The 17766-nt window shown below is 46.4% G+C and overlaps 1 non-coding gene and 1 pseudogene across 1 annotated transcript; both read right to left on the minus strand.

Moving 5' to 3' along the window:
* Window positions 1–1207: 1207 nt before the first annotated feature.
* Window positions 1208–5671, minus strand: LOC137302248 (zona pellucida sperm-binding protein 3-like; annotated as a pseudogene).
* A 10387-nt stretch (window positions 5672–16058) lies between these two features.
* Window positions 16059–16130, minus strand: trnae-uuc (transfer RNA glutamic acid (anticodon UUC)). Its single transcript has one exon. It is a non-coding gene; the product is annotated as a tRNA-Glu (tRNA).
* Window positions 16131–17766: the final 1636 nt, after the last annotated feature.

Genomic DNA, 17766 nt, shown 5'->3' on the forward strand with positions numbered 1-17766 from the left:
TGTCTCACAGATGGGGCCTTTTCTCTGCCGCTCTGCATTGTGGGAGATTTGGCCGCCATGACGGGCCCGGGTCACCGAGTTCATCCAATCACAGGTGAAGCTTCCCGGATTGGTGGAACCGACAGAGTGCAGGTGGTCTGTGGAGCGAGAGAATCTCTGAGAAGAGGGGCAGCCAATTGGGGAAATCACAGGAGGTGGTGACCGGTCATAAACCCAATCGGTGAATGACGGATTGAACCAAGGAAAGGAATGAAGAAACTCGACTGGGACCTGTGGGAACAGGCGGACTAATAAATTTAACCCGTGTCCAGTTCAGGTCACCACATTACAGGAAAGATGGGATTGCACCAGAGAGGGTCCAGAGGAGATTTACAAGGATGTTCCAGGACTGGAGAATTTTAGCTGTGAGGAAGGATTGGATCGGCTGGAGTTGTTTTCATTGGAACAGAGGAGGCTGAGGGGGGAATTTAATTGAGGTGTATAAAGTTATTGGGGGCCACACAGACTGCATCACTTCAAGAAGGCAGCTCACCACCACCTTCCCAAGGACAATTAGAGATGGTTAATAAATTCTGCCATTGCCAGCGACACCCACATCCCATGAACAAATAAAAAAACGATATTAAGGTCCTATTTCCCTCAGCAGAGAGGCCAATAACCAGGGGGCATATATTTCAAGTAATTGGTAGAAGGATTGGAGGGGATCTGTGGATAAATTTTTTCACCCAGAGGGTGGTATGGGTATGGACCTGGACCTTACTGGCTGAAAGGGTGGTAGAGGCAGAAACCCACATCGCTTTTTAAAAAGTACTTCGATGTGCACTTGAAGTGCCGTCACCGACAAGGCTGCGGACCAAGACCACGATCAGGCTGGAGAGCTCTTTTTCAGCTGGCATAGACACAATGGGCCGAATAGCCTCCTTCTGTGCTGTAAATTTCTATGATTCTATAACTCCTAGTGTCAAATGTGACATGGCAAAAGATACTTGTTCATGATTAAAAAAAAAATCTTTACAGAGAGGAAAGAGACAATGTAGAGTTCTGCCCGAAAGTGTTGTTCAGACAGACTCCATGAATTATTTTAAATGGGAGTGGTATAGGGACCTTGGAACAGAGGAACATTAAATTGGATGAGGGGAGAGGAAAGTCACCTGTTTCTGTACTGCAAGATCCTAAGCTTCATTGAGAATGAATTCTTGAAGCATTTCTACATGGTATTTTTTGCAACATTGTAAAAATATCCCACAGTAGTTCTCCTGGTGACCTGGCCACTTTGTAAAGTCTCCCTGAAATGTTTACATGTAAATCAGACAACAGTCAGAAGAGGGTAGGATGGACCTACACTGCACTTGAATGTAATGTCATCTATTGGGTTTAAAGTTTCCGAACACTATTTATCAATAGTGTGAGGAAGCTGAGAGTGAAAGTGAGGAGGGGCCGTCTGACTGCAGTTTCCACTGGAAGAAAAATCACCTTCAGTGTGTACAGTGAGCAGAAATGAATTGCTATTGTTAAAAGTTCCCACTAACTTATTGTTACTCTACTTTAACAGAACGAGCCTGGATCTCCTGCTATGTTTAAACACTAAACTTCAGTGATTATAGCTTAAGTAAAATATTACCATGATTTGATTTAAATGGAGGAATGGTTTCCACCTGCCAAAGAATGTTGTCTGAAGCGAGGGTGTTTACTGCTAACAGCTCCCATCCTGTTTAATAGACCCCCTGAATGTCTGATTAACCAAAAAGAAAAACCCAGCTCAGTAAAGTTAAACATTCTCTTATTAATCTGAATATTTTATGAACAAATTTCAGTATTTCACAAGGCAAGGGTGTCCCAGACATGGATTGGACCCAATTCACTGTAAAGTTATAAAAACAGCCAGTTTAGCGACCAGGGGACATCACCTAAAAATTAGAATCAGGACTTTCAGGAGTGAAGTGAAGAGACACTTCTGCACGTAAAAAGAGTGGGAGAAGTTAGGAACACTCTTCCACAAAGGGCAGTTGATGCTCGCTCAATTGTTAAATCTATTATCTCAGCTTAAAATTTTGTCAAGCAAAAAAAAGGTAAGGGGTATGACTAAGGCAGGTATATGGAGTTATGTCACAGATCAACCATGATCTCATTGAATGGTGGACGAGGCTCGAGGGGCGAAATGGACTACTCCTGTTCCGATGACCACCCTTCAAATACAGTGAATGATAAACAATGTAATTTGAAAATAGGACGAACTACTTACAAGACAATCCTGAGGGCCTGTCGTGAGGGGAAGCTGAGGATAAAGAAACTTCAATCTGTGCTCACAAGATGACAGGTGAAATTCAAATCCAACTGAGTTAAATCACAACCGCTGGGCTCCCCGTCCCTCACATTCTCACTGTGCCTGTACCCAGTGGGCACATCATTGCCCCCTGTGTACATTAACCATTACACTGAACATTTGAAATCTACCTGGAGCCCCACCCCCACAAAACAAGAATCTTTACACCAGGGGCAGAGATCTTCAATCTTGGAGGAGAGTTCCAAGTCCACCAACTTTCAATACTATTGGTGTTTGGACAATGAGCTCCAAAAGGGAAAGTTTAACTGGAGTTTGGTGCCCGTGTGGGATTCGAGTGATCAATGGCCACGGGACACCAAGGGAATGATTGGGCCGTCAACCAGCCAGCACCAGTACCCCAGGCCAGTCCCACTGTCCCTTCAGAGTTCATTGACCTGCACAATGAGGGCCTGGCAAGCCTTCACCCATTGCTGCAGCCATCCCTGGACAGGGACTGGATACACTATTACCAGCCATTCTGCCACAAGTTACATGGACCCATTAAAACCCATTTCACTAACAGGAGGAACTGTGGAGGAGTGCGGAGTGTTACTAACAGAATTGAGCACTTGTTGCATGCTGATTGGAACCAGATAATGAAAAATGAGCAACCAGCCATTAGAAGATACAAGTAGTCACTGCTTTATTGGTCATTTGATAACTAGTTGAACTGGGTTTGCTTGTGTTTCCTGTACAGGAACAAGGCGATCAAAGAAGCAGAGATCAGAGAGATAGCGGTCACAGTCAGGGCCAGGATCAGGACCACCTCAGACTCCACACCGAAAAAGGAACAAGAAACCAATGGTCAGTGAAGGAAATACTGAGGGGAAAATGGAAACTAGCAGTCGGCCAACTCACCACCTGGAGACCTCTCCTGCATCCTTTGCTCAACATCATTAAGGGGCTCAGTTGCCAGGTCTGTCACATGAGGATCCAGAATGACCAGGGGTCCAAGTGAGGCCTCACCCTCCCACTTCAATTCAGCATCACTCTCTGCAATATCAAACATTCCAGTTGGAGAGGGTAAAGGGTGACCTCCAACACAGAGAGGATCAATGTCCTACCAGGTCCAGATACAAGATCCCTCCTTCCTCTGGAATCAGGTCGGAAATCCCTCGTGGCACTGCAGCTGCCCAGATGACAACAGGCACACACATCATTGGTCGATTCTTCCAATGGGGTCCAGCTAAACCAGAGAATCTGTTTATCAACCATGTTGTCCATCACCCTTTAATACAACACATCCCTGAGTGAGAGGGAACTTACATATTCTGGAAAGTACAAGCTTTGTTCATGGAATCTCTCCGATCCACTGCAGCAACTTTCAGGTGACAGGTGATGAAAATTTGAGGGACACATTCAATACAAGTTGTTATTTAGTGACCTCCTCCCAACATGGGGAACCCAATGTTTGGCTTCCTCTTACCAAGGAACGGTCATCTCCAAAGAAGCGGAACGCATCCAGGTCAAACTGGACTTTGTCCAGCTCACGTTCACCTCTTGGCAACACAAAGGTTGAAAAGGAGTCCTCAGCTTTGCTGTCCAGGAGGCAACTGAAGAAAGATTTTTAAAAAAGGACAAAGTGAATTAAGTGAACCTATTGAGACAACGAGCTGGAGAAAGCAGAGAGCTCCTTACCTATGGTAGTCAATGATGTTGTATCTTGGGGTGGAATCCTTGTCTGGGCTCAATGTAGCTGCACAGCTGTCAATGTAGAGCTTCAAGGGCATGTGGTTGGTCATTGAAACAGAGGCCTCAATGTGAATGAGGTCACCCAGGTAGTACACAGTCGAGGTGCGCTCTGTAAGCCAGTCATCTGAAGTACAAGAGGACAAGGGTTGGAGACAGTGGGTGTAACTCCCAGTGGGAGACGACAGAAAAGCACTCCCCATCCACCCATCACATACCGTTCATAAGACGCAGTGAGAATGACAGAAACCCTTCTCCAGACTTGGTCGAGCTGAATGGGATCCAGGTGGGCTTGATCGGGTCACTGCTCACATCTGTCCTTCCTGGAAGGACAGGAGTGTAATTTCAGGACAACTTCATACAACTGCACCTGCTGTAGACCTTATTTGCCACAGAGGAAAGATTCTTACCGAAAATAGTGGCACTCAATGGGAATGATTGCTCCATTAGTTCTCACAATGACAGATCCACGAGCATTTGGGGTGTGGTTCAGGTGGGTAGTGTAGACCAGGAAATCTCCAGCCATCTGAAAGACATCAGGTTAAGGAATGAAGAGCTGGTCTCATTGGACAAAAGCTATTTCTGGTCATTTTCCTGCCCTGTTAAGCAGCAGTTTGAGGGGTTTCAGTTGTTCCTCAATGACGCATGTTTGAAGCAGCTCCACCATTGGTTGAAGTTGCCTGGAGCAGCCTCTGTTACTCTGCTCAGTCCACCTTCTATTACAGGGGACTTCAGGCCTGCAGTCAGAAACCCTGAAATGATTGGCACTGCCAGATTTGATGAGCATTCTGTCCCATATAGAATAGAGCTTTTCACCTTAAGGGGCTTCAAGTTACCCCTGATATGGAGCACAAAACACAACATCACTTTTAAACCTCATCTGTGTCTGCAGAATCAAGGGGATTGGCAGGTGTAACAACCAAAAGTGGAGTTCCCCTTTAATACACTGTATCCCAATTATTATTCCACTTGTTTCATCTTTCAAGAAAAGTCTCAACAGGAACTTCCACACTGAACATTCATTGACCACAAGTTGAGGCAACAGGCCAGAATATCCACAGGAAGGCACGGAAAAGATAAATCAATTGAGGCACAAAAGAATAGAGTGGTTTGGAGAAATGTAGGTGAAGGTCCAAGGTCAATAGAATTGAATCTCAGAGTTAGAGAGTAGTAATGATCCATTTAAGAAAGATGCAGTCCCTCAGTGACAAGTTGAAGTTCTTTTTAAATATAAAGCTAAGATTAACATGTCAAAATAAAGAAAGTAGTTTCACACAGGGTGATATTTAACAGTGGGCAAGAATTTATACACAGATTTCATTCAGGGATCTCCTCAGTGGCTGGAGTTTCACCCAATGTTAATGAGTTCTGAGTGGGCAGTAATCGACACAGTGAAATTGGAGCAAGAGTTGAGGAATCATATTACCTGCAATCTGCTGCCACATTCATGGAGCCCATAGTTAAAGAGGACAGTGTGGTTCTGCGAGTAGATCCCAGTTGGCCGACAACCTGCTGTCCCCAGGGTCAGGTCAGCAGCTTTAATCAGGTGCCTGGTTCTAAATAAATCCATGTCTACCCTCACCAGCAGGTTCTGCTCTCCACACTGCACCATCACAGTCTGCAGTGGAGACAGACTTCTCCCCTCAGACACACTGAAATGGGAACCAAAGGGAGGCACAGGGAGAGGGACTCTCTGGGGTACAGGGGTGGGTTTTACTCTTCTCCATGGAAATCTCTGCCCTCGAAACTGTTGCCAAATATCAGAGCAACAAACGGCTCCAACTAACACCAGCACCGGGAACAAACCTCTCACTACAAAATCCCCCATGATACCAAACAACTCAACTATCACTTTACCCACCAACCAGCACCTTTTATACAAAACCTGCAGTCACCTGACTCCAATTCAATGAGTCGCTGTTGTGATACGATTGGATGTCTTTCAGAAAAAAACTCAATGTCTTTAGAATCCTCCTTTCATTCAATCACTTCCACTGTCCTATTTCATAAGTTTCATTCGAAAAAAATGAAAAAAAGGAAAGAAAAAAAGATGGAGATAGTGAGCGGTGTAACTGAGTTCAGAGATACAGAGAGACACCAGCAGAGGGAGGTAGAGAGCGGTGTAACTGAGTACAGAGATACAGAGAGACACCAGCAGAGGGAGGTAGAGAGCGGTGTAACTGAGTACAGAGATACAGAGAGACACCAGCAGAGGGAGGTAGAGAGCGGTGTAACGAGGTGCAGAGATGCAGAGAGACACCAGCAGAGTGTCCAGGAAACCAACCTTTTATCTGAAATCTGAGGCGGGATCTAAACTGCACAGTGGAGGAAGCATTACTGTGTATCTAACCCGTGTTGTGCCTTCCCTGGGAGTGTTTGATTTGACAGTGTCGAGGGAGCTTTGCTCTCTATCTAACCCATGTTGTAACTGCCCTTCTGCAACTGGAAAGTTTCTCCTTCTTTACTCTATGAAAACCCTTCACAATTTTGAACACCTCTATCAAATCTCCCCTTTACGTTCTGTGCTCTCAGGAGAACAGCCCCAGTTTCTCCAGTCTCTCCACATAACTGAAGTCCCTCATTCCTGGCACCATTCTAGTAAATCTCTTCTGCACCCTCTCTAAGGCCTTGACATCCTTCCTAAAGTTTGGTGTCCAGAATTGAACACAATACTCGAGCTGAGGTCGAACCAGTGTTTTATCAAGGTTCAGTATCAACTCCTTGCTTTTGTATTCAATGCCTCAATTAATGAAGCCAAGGGCCCCATTTGCATTCTTAACAGCCTTCTCAACTTGTCCTGCCACCTTCAAAGATTTGTGTAATTACACCCCCAGGTCTCTCTATTCCTCCACTCCATTTAATATTGTTCCATTTAGTTTATATTACCTCTCCTCATTCTTGCTACCAAAATGTATCACTTCACAATTCACTGTATTAAATTTCATCTGCCATCTTTCTGCCCATTTCACCAGTCTGTCTCTGTCCTCCTGAAGTCTGTTACTATCCTCAACATTGTTTATTACATTTCTGAGTTTCGTGTCATCTGCAAACTTTGAAATTATACCCTGTACACCCAAGTCCCGGTCATTAGTATATATCAAAACGAGCAGTGGTCCTAATACTGAGCCCTGGGGGACACCACTGTATACTTGCCTCCAGTCTGAAAAACAACCGTTCACCACTACTTTCTGTTTTCTGCCCCTTAGCCAGTTTTGTATCCAAGCTGCCATTGTCCGTTTAATCCCATGGGCTTCAATTTTGCCAACAAGTCTATTATGTGATACTTTATCCTCCCTTAATCTCTCCCTGCATAGAAACTCCCCGACCCATATTCATGGCCACCCCCTCGACCTTGCAATCACGTGGCCTCTCTACTCCCGATCGTGTCAATCATGGATAAGGCAATCTCTGATCACTTCCTTGTATCCCTCTCCACCCACATGGAATCATAGAATCATAGAAAGGTTACAGCACGGAAGGAGGCCATTCGGCTCATTGAGTCCATACCAGCTCTATGCAAGAGCAATCCATGAAGTCCCACTCCCCCAATGCACATCACAGAATGAACACAGGAATCCAACTTTCTATGAGCGGTAACAGGCTGCGGTTATGGTGCAGACCGGGACCCAGGGCTGAGGCTGTGGTCATCAGTTACTCTGGGAGTGGCACAGTCTGGTTCATGACCAGCCGGGGGTGAGAGTAACACCAGGGAGTCAGGCTGGTGTTTAGAAGGGTGTGGGTTCCAGCTCCCATTCCAGGACTGGGACACATGATCCAGGCTGACTGTGTCGTTCTGAGAGGCAGCTGCATCGTGAGAGGTGCTGTCCTTTGAATGAGGTGTTTAATGGGGGTCCCTTCTTTCTGCTGCGAGGTGTAAAAGATCCCGTGACAATTTGTGAAGAGCCGTGTCTCGTTCCTTGTCTCACTGAGACTCTCAGTTAATTGGTTTGTTCTCTCCACAGATTCGGCCTGACTCGCTGAGTTTTTCCAGAATATTCTGAGTGTTTCACTGAGCCTCGGGTTTTACAGTGAATGATAAAAGGATTGTAGTCAAACACTTGGCCATGAGCTGCTGAGTGATCTGTCTGGACATTGTTGCTTTTAGTGCACTGTCCCTTCAAGAGCTGTGGTCTGCCTCATTTCTCAGTGTGATTGTGGGTCTGACACAGAAGCGAGGGAGGAAGCAGCAGCCACAGCCCGAACTGCAGGCAAATTGCGAGGCTGGGACTAAAATGCTGTTATGCCCACACCGGGAGTCGAACCCGGACCACCTGGGTGAAAACCAGGAATCTTAACCGCTGGACCACATGAGAACTAAAGGGATGGTCAGCAGGAAGGGCACTGAGACTACACCCAGAAGGTTTAATGGAGGTTGACGATTATGACAGGTTTTGATACAGTAAATAAGGAGAAACTGTTTCCAGTGATGGAAGGGTTAATAACCAGAGGACACAGATTTAAGATCAATGGGCAAAAAAGCCACGGGCGGGGGAATGAGGAGATTTTTTTACGCAGCGAGTTTTTATGATCGGGAACGCACTGCCTGAAAGGGCGGTGGAAGTGGGTTCAATCGTAACTTTCAAAAGGGAATTGAGTAACTCGTTGACATGAAAAAATTTGGAGAGATATTGGGAAAGAGCAGGGGAGTGGGACTAACCCACTTCCTTCTGTGTTCATCCCTGGAAAAAACTCTCCCCCAGGTCACTTACAACAGCACTTTCAAATTCCGAACTGTCTGGACTTTGGCCCTCCATTCACCACGACATTTCTGCAGCCACCCATCTGCTCGATCAGACCCTCACCTCCATCTTTGATGCCCTTCTCCCCATTAAAACCATTACTCTTCTCTCACCCTGGTCGATCCTCCTTGTACTGCCCTCATTTTCACTCCTGTGAGCCCAAGGGCGCGCAGACTTGAACATTTATGGTGGACAACTGGTTAACCATTCATCACCAGATCTGGCTGGACCACATGAAGCACTATCGGGTTCTGCTCTCCTCTGACAAAACTGCTCACTATTCCAGGATCATCCTGGAATGTAAAGATAACCCCCGGCTTCTCTTCTCCACTACAAACCATCTTCTTACACTCCCCTCCCCCCTATCTTCTTAAACATCTCAATTAGATCACCCCTCAACCTCCTATACTCAAGGAAATAAAAGTCTCGTCTGCAAGACCTGTCCTCATAGTTTAACCCTTTTAGCCCCGATATCATTCTGGTGAATCTGTTCTACACCCAGTCAAGGCCAATATGTCCCTCCTGGGGTACGGTGTCCAGAACTGAACGCAGTTCTCCAGAAGTGGTCTAACCAGAGCTTCATGCATCTGTATCATAACTTCCACCCTTTGTATTCCAGCCCCTTCAGATGAAGGCTCACATTCCATTAATTATTTTTTGTACCTGTCCACTAGTTTTTAGTGATTTCTGGAGATGGACCCCTGAACCTCTCTGCTCCTCCATAGTTCCTAGTTTCTCGTCATTTAGAAAATACTCTGATTTATCTTTTTAATGTTCTAAGTGGATTATATCTCACTTCCCCACATTGAACTCCATCTGCCACAGTTTTACCCTCTCATTTAATCATCAATGTCCCTTCACTACTTCCTGCTCCCATCTACATTATTTACTGCGCCACCTAACTTGTTGGTTTAAGGGTGAAAACTGCCCTCCGCTTCACTGTAAGTGCAAGAGACAACTTTGTAGATGCCGTGCAGTGTTGCAGACCGGCTCGTTGGACCTGCTCGTTTCATCTCATCTCATTTTCAGCAAACCGGAATATTCCTGAAATAGAGGATGGTGAATCACAGCTCGAGAAACCGATCCCCTCGACCAATGGGGACTGCGCCTTCCAACAAATAGGCATTGATGGGTCAAAGTGAGTCTGCTGCTCAGAAATAATACAGCACAGATCATCACTCGTGCAAGCTTCATACCCTTTAGTTTGGAAAAGTAAACTGATGGGAGACAGCTGCTGTCGTGAATGGGTTTCCAAAACTCAAATCAAATGGATTTGTCCTGTGTTGTGAATTACTATTTGTCTGATTCAGGTCATCAGAGCAGTGGGGACTGCATTTTGGACATTCCGAATACCAATGCCCTGTCACGTGAGCCTGTCGTTCTATTCCCGTTCCCAGTCCTCTTTTAAATTTCGATGACTTCCCCGAAATTTGCTTGGAGGACTGTTCGAATCGCAGTCCAGCCCTTCCCACTGTCGCATCCTCCAAATCTCCACCCAGGATTTTCACTGGTGCAACTTTCATCAACTTGAGCTACTTTTTAATTTCAAAAGCAAAGTGCTGCGGATGCTGGAAATCTGAAATATAAACAGAAAATGCCGGATACACTCAGCCGGTCAGGCAGCATCTGTGGAGCGAGTTCTGATGAAAGGTCACCGACCTGAAACATTCCCTCTGTTTCTCTCTCCACAGATGCTGTCTGACCTGCTGAGAGTTCGCAACATTTTCTGTTTCTACTTTTTAATTTTTTTATATACCAACTCTGCCGATCCACCACTCGACCCACTGCGCGGCATCTGGTGGTTTGGATTCGGGGCTCTCACCGCCGCGGTGTGGGTTCGATTCCCCGTGAGGGAAATAATTTGTCCAAAACAATTATGAACTTTATTAAATAAATACATGAAACTCTGTTAAAGATGAATAATTGTTGTAATCGTCATTAATGAAGCGATAACTTTCTGCAGACTGACTGACGGAAATACTAACCTGGTTACCCAGTGACACGTGGGGAAGTTATTGTGTTTTGCATGTGATGAACTTTCATCCGTTCTCATTTGTATTTCCAGAGACTGCTTAAAATGTTCTTGACACCAGGAATGTGGTGCAGCCGTTGTCAAATTTAACAGGAAACGCCAATTCTTTTCACAGGAGAAGAAACTCACCCTGGAGATTTCCAAATAAAGTTCCCGCCCGGGAATCTTTCGCGCATAAAGCGAACAGTGATAACCGCTACACCACGGAAACCGCGACCTAATTTATGGCGTGTTGTGGGTTCATCAAATAATTACATTTGATATCTTAACTTGCTCTTTATCTGTTACTTTCGATTTACATCCTCACCAGTTTTATACAGAAACAAGTAACAATGTTTCCGGGATGTGGTTTGTTCAATAACTCTGTCACTCAGTGTGAGAAATAAAACACAGACCGCCCAACGCAGGGCTCTAACCCATGAGCATAAATCTGCGACATGGCCGGTTAGCTCAGTTGGTTAGAGCATGGAGCTAATAACACTCAGACTTTACAAACAAACAAATCCACACAGAAAGTCAAGGGGAATATTTTTTTCAATAACAACCATTACAATGTTTGATATACCTTCGCCCCAGAAAGCCAGAAATGCTGGAAATACTCAGCAAGAACCATAAGAAATAGGAGCAGGAGTGGGCCATCCGGCCCCTCGAACCTGCTCCGCCATTCAACAAGATCATGGCTGATCTTCTACCTCAACACCATTTTCCTGCACTATCCCCATATCCCTTGATGTCGTTAATATCTAGAAATCTATCGATCTCTGTTTTGAATGTACTCAATGACTGAGCCTCCACAGCCCTCTGGGGGAGAGAATTCCAAAGATTCACCACCCTCTGAGTGAAGAAATTTCTCCTCATCTCAGTCTAAATGGCCTCCCCCTTATTCTGAGACTGTGTCCCCTGGTTCTAGACTCGCCAGCCAGGGGAAACATCCTCCCTGCATCTACCCTGTCGAGCCCTGTAAGAATTTTGTATGTTTCAATGAGATCACCACTCATTCTTCTAAACTCTAGAGAATACAGGTCCAGTCCACTCAATCTCTCCTCATAGGACAATCCCGCCATCCCAGGAATCAGTCTGGTGAACCTTCGTTACACTCCCTCCATGGCAAGTATATCCTTCAGCAAATCAGGCAGCATCTGTGGAGAAAGAAACAGAGTAAAGGGCCGAAATTTTAACCCCACGAATGGGTGGGTTGGGAAGGTAAAAATAGTAAAAATAACTAAAACCCGACCCCAACCCGCCCACTCCTGGTTTTAACGGAGGCGGGTCGGTCAGTGAAAGCTTTGAAGGAGACTGTGGGCCTCCATTTTCACAGCTTTTTTATTTTTAACTCCTGGGGGCCGGGATTCCTGGGCCTTTTCCTTCACACCACATGAGAGGAGGCGAGAAGGCCCGAAACAGCAGGTAAATGCCTTTACAGCACAGCTTGTGGGCCCGGAGGAGCAGGAGTGCTTCCCCCAGGCCCAACAAGCCAACCTGCCGTGATCCCAAACAGACGATCGGCGGACCCCCTCCAAATCTCCGACACCCCTGCACGAGCTACGAACCCCATGATCTCCGACCCCCGCGATGACCACCGACCCCCGATGACTGAGTCCTCGCTCCGATGACTGACCCGTCAATGCCCCCGATGACTGACCCACCCATGACCCCGTGACCCCCCTCCCCGATAAAATCATGCCCAATGAGTTTGATTCCCGTTGTGTTTTCTCTCTGTCGGTTTGTTGATAAACGTTTAACTCGCGGCCTGTTCCCGTCAATGGTCACAAGTAGTAACAGACAGAGCGGGTCTGACCGCCCCGAGATGTGGAAAAGACATCAGTTTAGGACAAATGCCTCAAATCAAATGGTCTCCCGGCACCGAGAGAGACAAATTCCAGAGAAAAAGGCAGAAGAGAAAAGAGAAATAAAAGCTCAATAAAGACACTATCAATATTTCCCATTCTTGATGCCTGTCTATTTCTTCCCCAACCTTTCTGTGCCGGTTAAAATTTCAGTGTAAATAAATGCGAGAATCGACTCAAAGAACGAGAACCAAGCAACAAAAATCACCGAACACAGAATCAAACCCAGAGACCTTCAGATCTTCAATCTCACGCTCTCCAAACTCAACTATTTCGGCTCCACTGGAAATTGGACTTTGTGACATCACCTTGGACAAAAATATAAACCGGGTGGAATTTCCCCTCCCGCTCATTCCTCACTCTGGGGGAATGGGACCCGGTCAGATCCCGGAGCTCAGGTTATGTTAATGTTCAGCTGATGACATCTGAATATTATCTTGTGTTTGGCCTCATTTCATCAGGTTCATGGGCACTTTCTTCCATCATCCCTTCTCCCTGGAAGGAATGTGGTGCAGCCGTTGCCAAATTTAACAGGAAAAGGAATTATCGCCCCCTTTTCACAGGAGAAGAAACTCACACTGGAGATTCACCTGGAGTAAATTCCCAAATAATGTTCCCGCCCGGGATCGAACCGGGGACCTTTTGCGTGTGTGGTAAATGTGGAAACCGCTGCTCAATATAACGCATCGTGTGGCTTCTCCATGAAACAACATCACTTCTGTCCCACACTAAAAGCTCTCAATCCTTCTCTTTCACAAACATTTCACTGATCAAAACTTCACAAGTCACACAGGAAAAAGACTTCATTCCAAAATCATGAATCTCCCGAAGGAGCTGTGGGGACAGACTGAGCGGTGCAACTGAGTCCAGAGATACAGAGAGACACCAGCAGAGGGAGGTAGAGAGCGGTGTAACTGAGTCCAGAGATACAGAGAGACACCAGCAGAGGGAGGTAGAGAGCGGTGTAACTGAGTACAGAGATACAGAGAGACACCAGCAGAGGGAGGTAAGAGAGCGGTGTGACTGAGTACAGAGATACAGAGAGACACCAGCAGAGGGAGGTAGAGAGCGGTGTAACTGAGTCCAGAGATACAGAGAGACACCAGCAGAGGGAGGTAGAGAGCGGTGTAACTGAGTACAGAGATACAGAGAGTCACCAGCAGAGGGAGGTAGAGAGCGGTGTAACTGAGTACAGAGATACAGAGAGTCACCAGCAGAGGGAGGTAGAGAGCGGTGTAACTGAGTACAGAGAAAGAGAGAGACACCAGCAGACTGTGCAGCAAAGCAACCTTTCATCTGAAATCTGAGGCAAGATCTAAACTGCACAGAGTAAAGGAAGCATTACTGTGTATCTAACCCGTGTTGTACCTGCCCTGGGAATGTTTGATTTGACAGTGTAGAGGGAGCTTCATTCTGCATATAACCCGTGCTGTACCTGTGCTGCGAGTGTTTGTTGTGGCAGTTCAGAGAGAACTTTAATCAGTCTCTCCACATAACTGAAGTCCCTCATCCCTGGCACCATTCTAGTAAATCTCCTCTGCACCCTCTCTAAGGCCATGACATCCTTCCCAATGTTTGGTGTCCAGAATTGAACACAATACTCCAGCTGAGGCCCAACCAGTGTTTTATAAAAGTTTAGTATCAATTCCTTGCTTTTGTATTCTGTGCCTCAATTAATAAAGGCAAGGACCCCATTTGCTTTTTTTAACAGCCTTCTCAACTTATCCTGCCACCTTCAAAGATTTGTGTAACTACACCCCCATGTCTCTCTATTCCTGCACTCCCTTTTAAATTGCACCATTTAGTTTATATTGTCTCTCCTCATTCTTCCTACCATAATGTATCACTTCACAATTCTCTGTATTAAATTTCATCTGCCATGTTTCTGCCCATTTCACCAGTCTGTCTATGTCCTCCTGAAGTCTGTTACTATCCTCCACATTGTTTATTACATTTTCGAGTTTCGTGTCATCTGCAAACTATGAAATTAACCCTGTACTCCCAAGTCCCAGTCATTAATATATATCAAAAAGAGCAGTGGTCATAATACCGAGCCCTGGGGGACACCACTGTATACTTGCCTCCAGTCTGAAAAACAACCGTTCACCACTACTTTCTGTTTTCTGCCCCTTAGCCAAATTTGGATCCACGCTGCCATTGTCCGTTTAATCCCATGGGCTTCAATTTTGCTAACAAGTCTCTTATGTGATACTTTATCCTCCCTTAATCTCTCCCTGCATAGAAACTCCCCGACCCATATTCATGGCCAGTCCCTCGACCTTGCCATCTCACGTGGCCTCTCAATTCCCGATTGTGTCAATCATGGATAAGGCCATCTCTGATCACATCCTTGTATCCCTCTCCATCCACATCGAATCAAAGAATCATAGAAAGGTTACAGCACGGAAAGAGGCCATTTGGCCCATCGAGTCCTTACCGGCTCTATGCAAGATCAATCCATGTAGTCCCACTCCCCCAATGCAGATCACAGAATGAACTCAGGAATCCCACGCCACTTTCTATGAGCGGTAACAGGCTGCGGTTATGGTGCAGACCGGGACCCAGGGCTGAGGCTGTGGTCATCAGTTACTCTGGGAGTGGCACAGTCTGTTTCATGACTAGCCAAGGGTGAGAGTAACCCCAGGGAGTCAGGCAGGTGTTTAGAAGGGTGTGGGTTCCAGCTCCCGTTCCAGGACTGGGACACATGATCCAGACTGACTGTGTCGTTCTGAGAGGGAGCTGCATCGTGAGAGGTGCTGTCCTTTGAATGAAGTGTTTAATGGGGGTCCCTTCTTTCTGCTCCGAGGTTTTAAATGTCCCGTGGTAATTTGTGAAGAGCAGGGAGTTCTCCTGGTGCCCTGGCCAATATTCTTTCCACAACCATCAGCACCCAACAAACAGGAGGTCTGCTCAATATATCATCACTGTTTGTGGGATCTTGCTGTGCACAACTTGGCTGCTACGTTCTCTTATGAAACGATAATGACTGAACTTCTAGTGAAGTGCGTTGGGATGTCCTGAGGATGTGCAAGGTGCCATACAAATGCAAGTTCCTTGTTTCTCACAGTGGGCCGTGTCTCTTTCCTCGTCTCATTGAGACTCTCAGTTAATTGGCCCGTTCTCTCCGCAGATGGGGCCCGACCCGCTGAGTGTTTCCAGAATGTTCTGTGCGTGTTTCACTCTGACTCGGGTTTTACAGTAAATGATAAGACGATTGTCGTCAAACACTTGGCCACGAGCTGCTGCGTGACCTGTCGGGACATTGTTGCTTGCTTCCCTTCAGCTTGTGGGACTGGGTTTTTGGTGCACTGTCGCTTCAAGTGATGTGGTTTGCCTCATTTCTCAGTGTGATTGTGGTGCGAATTCAGAAGGAGCAGCCACAGTCCGGACTGCAGGCAAATTGGGAGGCTGGGACTAAAAGTTTACTATTCCCACACCGGGAGTCGAACCAGGGCCGCCTGGGTGAAAACCAGGAATCCTCACCGCTAGACCATATGGGAACTGAAAAACAGACTAGCAGGAAGGGCACTGAGACTACAACCGGAAAAGTTAACAGACGATTCAAATGAGGTATTCACAATTATGAAAGTTATTGACAGAGTATGTAAGGAGAAATTGTTTCCAGTGATGGAAGGGTTAATAACCAGAAGAGAAAGATTTAAGATAAATTGAAAGACAGTCATGGGGGGATGTGACTAAGATTGAGACCATTCATTCAGCTGCCTCTGCCGCTCCCCTCCATTCCCCAAGCCCACCAAGTTTCTCTCCTATCTCCCCTCATGCCCTCTCTGAGCTCTCTTGAACATGAGACCCACCTCCTGCTCCCTCAACCCTATTCCCACCAAACTGCTGACCACACAACCTCCCTTCCTGGCCCCATGTCAGCTGACATTGTTAATGGTCTCCTCTCCTCAGGTACTGTCCCCCTCCCCATCAAATCTTCCATCATCACTCTCCTTCATAAAAGACCCACCCTTGACCCCTGTGTCCTTGCAAACTACCACCCCATCTCCCACCTCCCTTTCCTCTCCAAAGTGTTGTCGCCTCCCAAATCCGTGTCCATCTTTCCCACAACACCATGTTTGAATCCCTCCAATCAGGTTTCCACTCCTGCCACGGTACTGAAACGGCCCTTGTCAAAGTCACAAATGACATCCTCTGTGACTGTGTAGAGGGAGATTTAATCTTGATCTAACCCTTGATGCACCTGTCCCCGGAGTGTTTGATGGCACATTGTGGAGGGAGCTTTACTCTGTCATGTACTGTACAGTATCAGTCTGTGATGGAGAAGAGCCCTGCTCTTTAATAGAAATCATTCTTTCGATGAGCCACTGAGCCCCTAAAGCAGCCTCCGAGACCCAAAGTCTGATTTCCATCCCACAGTTGCAGCAGTTTGCGAGGGCTGGGCCACGTTAACAGCAGCTCTCTGTTCCTGGTCTGGAGCTGAGGTGTTGTGTATTGTCCCTGACACAGGGACCAGACGGTGAGCTGCTGGCTCCTATTGTTCTGGGATCATTCCCTGCTGCTCTGTTCTCACCTCTTCACTGGGTCTCAGATTATTACCAGCCATCTTCCTGATCAATAAACAATCGCCAGTCTGACCGCGGAGATTTGAAATGTGTGAAACATTTCATGTGTCTCATCCCTCTCCCTGGACACAAATAAATCGGCCGTCATGAAATTTTCACAGTCCGTTTATTGAGCCTTCTCCTTCCAAGAAGAATCTTTTAAACTCCTTGCTAAAGTGACCATTGATCTTAATGTCCTGTTTTGCGGTATGTTCTAGATTGTTCCAGGTCAGCATTGTAATAATTCGGGGTAGTTGAAAAGTGGGATCATTATATTAAATCGAGATATTTATCACAGCCCCGCCCCCAAATATTCAAACCACCGTTCAGGAGGAGAACCCCTCTGCTCGCTGACCAACATTGGCTCCCAGTCCACCAACATCTCAAATTTTAAATTCTCATCCTCGTCTTCAAATCCCTCCATGACCTCGCCCCTCCCTATCTATGTCACCTCCTCCACCCCTACAACCCTCCGAGATCTCTGAGCTCCTCCAATTCAGGCCTCTTGCGCATCCACGATTTTCATCGCTCCACCATTGGCGGCCGTGCCTTCAACCGACTGGGCCCA

The sequence above is a fragment of the Heptranchias perlo genome, chromosome 35, assembly GCF_035084215.1.
Source record: "Heptranchias perlo isolate sHepPer1 chromosome 35, sHepPer1.hap1, whole genome shotgun sequence".
NCBI classification, from domain to species: domain Eukaryota; kingdom Metazoa; phylum Chordata; class Chondrichthyes; order Hexanchiformes; family Hexanchidae; genus Heptranchias; species Heptranchias perlo.